The sequence below is a fragment of the Scyliorhinus torazame genome, chromosome 4 (assembly GCF_047496885.1).
Source record: "Scyliorhinus torazame isolate Kashiwa2021f chromosome 4, sScyTor2.1, whole genome shotgun sequence".
NCBI classification, from domain to species: Eukaryota; Metazoa; Chordata; class Chondrichthyes; order Carcharhiniformes; family Scyliorhinidae; genus Scyliorhinus; species Scyliorhinus torazame.
Genome location: NC_092710.1, coordinates 304,390,968 through 304,398,467, shown reverse-complemented (window position 1 = coordinate 304,398,467; position 7,500 = coordinate 304,390,968). Strand labels below are relative to the sequence as shown.

The window sequence follows — 7,500 nt, the reverse complement described above, 5'->3', positions numbered from 1 at the left end:
CTGGGAATACCAGGTGCAGTAGGCTTTTGCGGCCAGCAGAGACTGCTCACGCCAAGCACTCTCCACACCAGAGGCAGGCCAACCTTTTGCTGCTCTCTGCGTCCTCGCCATTCCTCCCAACACTTGCCTGCGGGCTCAACTCAGGCAGGCGGCTTGGTCGGGCCATTCAGCTGCTGCAGCTTTGCCGGGCCTTTGCAACGCAGCACGGTTGTGTGCCTTGGCGTGCTGCACTTTGATGGGCACGCCAGCTGGCCCGTGTGGCCGCAAGCCAGTGTGTCGGCAGGACGTTCTCTCTCCTAGCCTGAAGGCGCCGCATGAATGCAAGTTGTGGCATTGGGGCTGGTGTGGAAAGCGAAGGAAGAGAGAGCTGGCTTGCATTGCCTGCCTGACCCTTGTGCTGGCTGTGCTGAGAGAAGTGCGCAGCGTTGCAATGTGGAAAGGCAGCAGCGTGCAGGCGGCAGGCTGGTGTGAGGTGGGCGGGGCTTGCAGTTTTCCTTGGGGAGGTGGAGAAGAAAAAAGAGAGCTAGGTGGGGACGGCATGAAGGGGAGCGAGTATCAGGCATATAGGCTAGAATTAGCAGGAGAAGGAGAGAAAGAGGAGGAGAAGTAGAAGTAGAAGTAGAAAAAGAGAGAGAAAAAATTGAAAACAACCGGAAAGAAGAAGTGGCGAGGGTGCTAGGGTGGCCAGCTTGAATAGGCGAGAAGACGGTGCTGCAGATGCCTACGGCCATACTAGTCTGAAAACGCCCGATCTCGTCTGATCTCGGAAGCTAAGCAGACTCAGGCCTGGTTAGTACTTGGATGGGAGACCGCCTGGGAATACCAGGTGCAGTAGGCTTTTGCGGCCAGCAGTGACTGCTCACGCCAAGCACTCTCCACACCAGAGGCAGGCCAACCTTTTGCTGCTCTCTGCGTCCTCGCCATTCCTCCCAACACTTGCCTGCGGGCTCAACTCAGGCAGGCGGCTTGGTCGGGCCATTCAGCTGCTGCAGCTTTGCCGGGCCTTTGCAACGCAGCACGGTTGTGTGCCTTGGCGTGCTGCACTTTGATGGGCACGCCAGCTGGCCCGTGTGGCCGCAAGCCAGTGTGTCGGCAGGATGTTCTCTCTCCTAGCCTGAAGGCGCCGCATGAATGCAAGTTGTGGCATTGGGGCTGGTGTGGAAAGCGAAGGAAGAGAGAGCTGGCTTGCATTGCCTGCCTGACCCTTGTGCTGGCTGTGCTGAGAGAAGTGCGCAGCGTTGCAATGTGGAAAGGCAGCAGCATGCAGGCGGCAGGCTGGTGTGAGGTAGGCGGGGCTTGCAGTTTTCCTTGAGGAGGTGGAGAAGAAAAAAGAGAGCTCGGTGGGGATGGCATGAAGGGGAGCGAGTATCAGGCATATAGGCTAGAATTAGCAGGAGAAGGAGAGAAAGAGGAGGAGAAGTAGAAGTAGAAGTAGAAAAAGAGAGAGAAAAAATTGAAAACAACCGGAAAGAAGAAGTGGCGAGGGTGCTAGGGTGGCCAGCTTGAATAGGCGAGAAGACGGTGCTGCAGATGCCTACGGCCATACTAGTCTGAAAACGCCTGATCTCGGAAGCTAAGCAGACTCAGGCCTGGTTAGTACTTGGATGGGAGACCGCCTGGGAATACCAGGTGCAGTAGGCTTTTGCGGCCAGCAGAGACTGCTCACGCCAAGCACTCTCCACACCAGAGGCAGGCCAACCTTTTGCTGCTCTCTGCGTCCTCGCCATTCCTCCCAACACTTGCCTGCGGGCTCAACTCAGGCAGGCGGCTTGGTCGGGCCATTCAGCTGCTGCAGCTTTGCCGGGCCTTTGCAACGCAGCACGGTTGTGTGCCTTGGCGTGCTGCACTTTGATGGGCACGCCAGCTGGCCCGTGTGGCCGCAAGCCAGTGTGTCGGCAGGACGTTCTCTCTCCTAGCCTGAAGGCGCCGCATGAATGCAAGTTGTGGCATTGGGGCTGGTGTGGAAAGCGAAGGAAGAGAGAGCTGGCTTGCATTGCCTGCCTGACCCTTGTGCTGGCTGTGCTGAGAGAAGTGCGCAGCGTTGCAATGTGGAAAGGCAGCAGCGTGCAGGCGGCAGGCTGGTGTGAGGTGGGCGGGGCTTGCAGTTTTCCTTGGGGAGGTGGAGAAGAAAAAAGAGAGCTAGGTGGGGACGGCATGAAGGGGAGCGAGTATCAGGCATATAGGCTAGAATTAGCAGGAGAAGGAGAGAAAGAGGAGGAGAAGTAGAAGTAGAAGTAGAAAAAGAGAGAGAAAAAATTGAAAACAACCGGAAAGAAGAAGTGGCGAGGGTGCTAGGGTGGCCAGCTTGAATAGGCGAGAAGACGGTGCTGCAGATGCCTACGGCCATACTAGTCTGAAAACGCCCGATCTCGTCTGATCTCGGAAGCTAAGCAGACTCAGGCCTGGTTAGTACTTGGATGGGAGACCGCCTGGGAATACCAGGTGCAGTAGGCTTTTGCGGCCAGCAGTGACTGCTCACGCCAAGCACTCTCCACACCAGAGGCAGGCCAACCTTTTGCTGCTCTCTGCGTCCTCGCCATTCCTCCCAACACTTGCCTGCGGGCTCAACTCAGGCAGGCGGCTTGGTCGGGCCATTCAGCTGCTGCAGCTTTGCCGGGCCTTTGCAACGCAGCACGGTTGTGTGCCTTGGCGTGCTGCACTTTGATGGGCACGCCAGCTGGCCCGTGTGGCCGCAAGCCAGTGTGTCGGCAGGACGTTCTCTCTCCTAGCCTGAAGGCGCCGCATGAATGCAAGTTGTGGCATTGGGGCTGGTGTGGAAAGCGAAGGAAGAGAGAGCTGGCTTGCATTGCCTGCCTGACCCTTGTGCTGGCTGTGCTGAGAGAAGTGCGCAGCGTTGCAATGTGGAAAGGCAGCAGCGTGCAGGCGGCAGGCTGGTGTGAGGTGGGCGGGGCTTGCAGTTTTCCTTGGGGAGGTGGAGATGAAAAAAGAGAGCTAGGTGGGGACGGCATGAAGGGGAGCGAGTATCAGGCATATAGGCTAGAATTAGCAGGAGAAGGAGAGAAAGAGGAGGAGAAGTAGAAGTAGAAGTAGAAAAAGAGAGAGAAAAAATTGAAAACAACCGGAAAGAAGAAGTGGCGAGGGTGCTAGGGTGGCCAGCTTGAATAGGCGAGAAGACGGTGCTGCAGATGCCTACGGCCATACTAGTCTGAAAACGCCTGATCTCGGAAGCTAAGCAGACTCAGGCCTGGTTAGTACTTGGATGGGAGACCGCCTGGGAATACCAGGTGCAGTAGGCTTTTGCGGCCAGCAGAGACTGCTCACGCCAAGCACTCTCCACACCAGAGGCAGGCCAACCTTTTGCTGCTCTCTGCGTCCTCGCCATTCCTCCCAACACTTGCCTGCGGGCTCAACTCAGGCAGGCGGCTTGGTCGGGCCATTCAGCTGCTGCAGCTTTGCCGGGCCTTTGCAACGCAGCACGGTTGTGTGCCTTGGCGTGCTGCACTTTGATGGGCACGCCAGCTGGCCCGTGTGGCCGCAAGCCAGTGTGTCGGCAGGACGTTCTCTCTCCTAGCCTGAAGGCGCCGCATGAATGCAAGTTGTGGCATTGGGGCTGGTGTGGAAAGCGAAGGAAGAGAGAGCTGGCTTGCATTGCCTGCCTGACCCTTGTGCTGGCTGTGCTGAGAGAAGTGCGCAGCGTTGCAATGTGGAAAGGCAGCAGCGTGCAGGCGGCAGGCTGGTGTGGGGTGGGCGGGGCTTGCAGTTTTCCTTGGGGAGGTGGAGAAGAAAAAAGAGAGCTAGGTGGGGACGGCATGAAGGGGAGCGAGTATCAGGCATATAGGCTAGAATTAGCAGGAGAAGGAGAGAAAGAGGAGGAGAAGTAGAAGTAGAAGTAGAAAAAGAGAGAGAAAAAATTGAAAACAACCGGAAAGAAGAAGTGGCGAGGGTGCTAGGGTGGCCAGCTTGAATAGGCGAGAAGACGGTGCTGCAGATGCCTACGGCCATACTAGTCTGAAAACGCCCGATCTCGTCTGATCTCGGAAGCTAAGCAGACTCAGGCCTGGTTAGTACTTGGATGGGAGACCGCCTGGGAATACCAGGTGCAGTAGGCTTTTGCGGCCAGCAGTGACTGCTCACGCCAAGCACTCTCCACACCAGAGGCAGGCCAACCTTTTGCTGCTCTCTGCGTCCTCGCCATTCCTCCCAACACTTGCCTGCGGGCTCAACTCAGGCAGGCGGCTTGGTCGGGCCATTCAGCTGCTGCAGCTTTGCCGGGCCTTTGCAACGCAGCACGGTTGTGTGCCTTGGCGTGCTGCACTTTGATGGGCACGCCAGCTGGCCCGTGTGGCCGCAAGCCAGTGTGCCGGCAGGACGTTCTCTCTCCTAGCCTGAAGGCGCCGCATGAATGCAAGTTGTGGCATTGGGGCTGGTGTGGAAAGCGAAGGAAGAGAGAGCTGGCTTGCATTGCCTGCCTGACCCTTGTGCTGGCTGTGCTGAGAGAAGTGCGCAGCGTTGCAATGTGGAAAGGCAGCAGCGTGCAGGCGGCAGGCTGGTGTGAGGTGGGCGGGGCTTGCAGTTTTCCTTGGGGAGGTGGAGAAGAAAAAAGAGAGCTAGGTGGGGACGGCATGAAGGGGAGCGAGTATCAGGCATATAGGCTAGAATTAGCAGGAGAAGGAGAGAAAGAGGAGGAGAAGTAGAAGTAGAAGTAGAAAAAGAGAGAGAAAAAATTGAAAACAACCGGAAAGAAGAAGTGGCGAGGGTGCTAGGGTGGCCAACTTGAATAGGCGAGAAGACGGTGCTGCAGATGCCTACGGCCATACTAGTCTGAAAACGCTTGATCTCGTCTGATCTCGGAAGCTAAGCAGACTCAGGCCTGGTTAGTACTTGGATGGGAGACCGCCTGGGAAAACCAGGTGCAGTAGGCTTTTGCGGCCAGCAGTGACTGCTCACGCCAAGCACTCTCCACACCAGAGGCAGGCCAACCTTTTGCTGCTCTCTGCGTCCTCGCCATTCCTCCCAACACTTGCCTGCGGGCTCAACTCAGGCAGGCGGCTTGGTCGGGCCATTCAGCTGCTGCAGCTTTGCCGGGCCTTTGCAACGCAGCACGGTTGGGTGCCTTGGCGTGCTGCACTTTGATGGGCCCGCCAGCTGGCCCGTGTGGCCGCAAGCCAGTGTGTCGGCAGGACGTTCTCCTAGCCTGAAGGCGCCGCATGAATGCAAGTTGTGGCATTGGGGCTGGTGTGGAAAGCGAAGGAAGAGAGAGCTGGCTTGCATTGCCTGCCTGACCCTTGTGCTGGCTGTGCTGAGAGAAGTGCGCAGCATTGCAATGTGGAAAGGCAGCAGCGTGCAGGCGGCAGGCTGGTGTGAGGTAGGCGGGGCTTGCAGTTTTCCTTGAGGAGGTGGAGAAGAAAAAAGAGAGCTCGGTGGGGATGGCATGAAGGGGAGCGAGTATCAGGCATATAGGCTAGAATTAGCAGGAGAAGGAGAGAAAGAGGAGGAGAAGTAGAAGTAGAAGTAGAAAAAGAGAGAGAAAAAATTGAAAACAACCGGAAAGAAGAAGTGGCGAGGGTGCTAGGGTGGCCAACTTGAATAGGCGAGAAGACGGTGCTGCAGATGCCTACGGCCATACTAGTCTGAAAACGCCCGATCTCGTCTGATCTCGGAAGCTAAGCAGACTCAGGCCTGGTTAGTACTTGGATGGGAGACCGCCTGGGAATACCAGGTGCAGTAGGCTTTTGCGGCCAGCAGAGACTGCTCACGCCAAGCACTCTCCACACCAGAGGCAGGCCAACCTTTTGCTGCTCTCTGCGTCCTCGCCATTCCTCCCAACACTTGCCTGCGGGCTCAACTCAGGCAGGCGGCTTGGTCGGGCCATTCAGCTGCTGCAGCTTTGCCGGGCCTTTGCAACGCAGCACGGTTGGGTGCCTTGGCGTGCTGCACTTTGATGGGCACGCCAGCTGGCCCGTGTGGCCGCAAGCCAGTGTGTCGGCAGGACGTTCTCTCTCCTAGCCTGAAGGCGCCGCATGAATGCAAGTTGTGGCATTGGGGCTGGTGTGGAAAGCGAAGGAAGAGAGAGCTGGCTTGCATTGCCTGCCTGACCCTTGTGCTGGCTGTGCTGAGAGAAGTGCGCAGCGTTGCAATGTGGAAAGGCAGCAGCGTGCAGGCGGCAGGCTGGTGTGAGGTAGGCGGGGCTTGCAGTTTTCCTTGAGGAGGTGGAGAAGAAAAAAGAGAGCTCGGTGGGGATGGCATGAAGGGGAGCGAGTATCAGGCATATAGGCTAGAATTAGCAGGAGAAGGAGAGAAAGAGGAGGAGAAGTAGAAGTAGAAGTAGAAAAAGAGAGAGAAAAAATTGAAAACAACCGGAAAGAAGAAGTGGCGAGGGTGCTAGGGTGGCCAGCTTGAATAGGCGAGAAGACGGTGCTGCAGATGCCTACGGCCATACTAGTCTGAAAACGCCCGATCTCGTCTGATCTCGGAAGCTAAGCAGACTCAGGCCTGGTTAGTACTTGGATGGGAGACCGCCTGGGAATACCAGGTGCAGTAGGCTTTTGCGGCCAGCAGTGACTGCTCACGCCAAGCACTCTCCACACCAGAGGCAGGCCAACCTTTTGCTGCTCTCTGCGTCCTCGCCATTCCTCCCAACACTTGCCTGCGGGCTCAACTCAGGCAGGCGGCTTGGTCGGGCCATTCAGCTGCTGCAGCTTTGCCGGGCCTTTGCAACGCAGCACGGTTGTGTGCCTTGGCGTGCTGCACTTTGATGGGCACGCCAGCTGGCCCGTGTGGCCGCAAGCCAGTGTGTCGGCAGGACGTTCTCTCTCCTAGCCTGAAGGCGCCGCATGAATGCAAGTTGTGGCATTGGGGCTGGTGTGGAAAGCGAAGGAAGAGAGAGCTGGCTTGCATTGCCTGCCTGACCCTTGTGCTGGCTGTGCTGAGAGAAGTGCGCAGCGTTGCAATGTGGAAAGGCAGCAGCGTGCAGGCGGCAGGCTGGTGTGAGGTGGGCGGGGCTTGCAGTTTTCCTTGGGGAGGTGGAGAAGAAAAAAGAGAGCTAGGTGGGGACGGCATGAAGGGGAGCGAGTATCAGGCATATAGGCTAGAATTAGCAGGAGAAGGAGAGAAAGAGGAGGAGAAGTAGAAGTAGAAGTAGAAAAAGAGAGAGAAAAAATTGAAAACAACCGGAAAGAAGAAGTGGCGAGGGTGCTAGGGTGGCCAACTTGAATAGGCGAGAAGACGGTGCTGCAGATGCCTACGGCCATTCTAGTCTGAAAACGCCCGATCTCGTCTGATCTCGGAAGCTAAGCAGACTCAGGCCTGGTTAGTACTTGGATGGGAGACCGCCTGGGAATACCAGGTGCAGTAGGCTTTTGCGGCCAGCAGAGACTGCTCACGCCAAGCACTCTCCACACCAGAGGCAGGCCAACCTTTTGCTGCTCTCTGCGTCCTCGCCATTCCTCCCAACACTTGCCTGCGGGCTCAACTCAGGCAGGCGGCTTGGTCGGGCCATTCAGCTGCTGCAGCTTTGCCGGGCCTTTGCAACGCAGCACG

General features: G+C 57.2%; 7 non-coding genes and 3 pseudogenes across 7 annotated transcripts; all 10 read left to right on the top strand.

Annotated features, from left to right (window-relative positions):
- LOC140415575 (5S ribosomal RNA) overlaps positions 1 to 25 on the top strand; it is a 109-nt pseudogene extending 84 nt beyond the window's left edge.
- Positions 26 to 719: 694 nt separating this feature from the next.
- Positions 720 to 838, top strand: LOC140412064 (5S ribosomal RNA). The gene has a single exon (XR_011941270.1). It is a non-coding gene; the product is annotated as a 5S ribosomal RNA (ribosomal RNA).
- A 694-nt stretch (positions 839 to 1,532) lies between these two features.
- On the top strand, positions 1,533 to 1,641 carry LOC140415574 (5S ribosomal RNA; annotated as a pseudogene).
- A 694-nt stretch (positions 1,642 to 2,335) lies between these two features.
- LOC140412063 (5S ribosomal RNA) lies at positions 2,336 to 2,454 on the top strand. The gene has a single exon (XR_011941269.1). It is a non-coding gene; the product is annotated as a 5S ribosomal RNA (ribosomal RNA).
- Positions 2,455 to 3,148: 694 nt separating this feature from the next.
- On the top strand, positions 3,149 to 3,257 carry LOC140415573 (5S ribosomal RNA; annotated as a pseudogene).
- A 694-nt stretch (positions 3,258 to 3,951) lies between these two features.
- Positions 3,952 to 4,070, top strand: LOC140412062 (5S ribosomal RNA). The gene has a single exon (XR_011941268.1). It is a non-coding gene; the product is annotated as a 5S ribosomal RNA (ribosomal RNA).
- Positions 4,071 to 4,764: 694 nt separating this feature from the next.
- Positions 4,765 to 4,883, top strand: LOC140414482 (5S ribosomal RNA). Its single transcript, XR_011943614.1, has one exon. It is a non-coding gene; the product is annotated as a 5S ribosomal RNA (ribosomal RNA).
- Positions 4,884 to 5,573: 690 nt separating this feature from the next.
- Positions 5,574 to 5,692, top strand: LOC140412061 (5S ribosomal RNA). The gene has a single exon (XR_011941267.1). It is a non-coding gene; the product is annotated as a 5S ribosomal RNA (ribosomal RNA).
- A 694-nt stretch (positions 5,693 to 6,386) lies between these two features.
- LOC140412059 (5S ribosomal RNA) lies at positions 6,387 to 6,505 on the top strand. Its single transcript, XR_011941266.1, has one exon. It is a non-coding gene; the product is annotated as a 5S ribosomal RNA (ribosomal RNA).
- Positions 6,506 to 7,199: 694 nt separating this feature from the next.
- Positions 7,200 to 7,318, top strand: LOC140413557 (5S ribosomal RNA). The gene has a single exon (XR_011942721.1). It is a non-coding gene; the product is annotated as a 5S ribosomal RNA (ribosomal RNA).
- Positions 7,319 to 7,500: the final 182 nt, after the last annotated feature.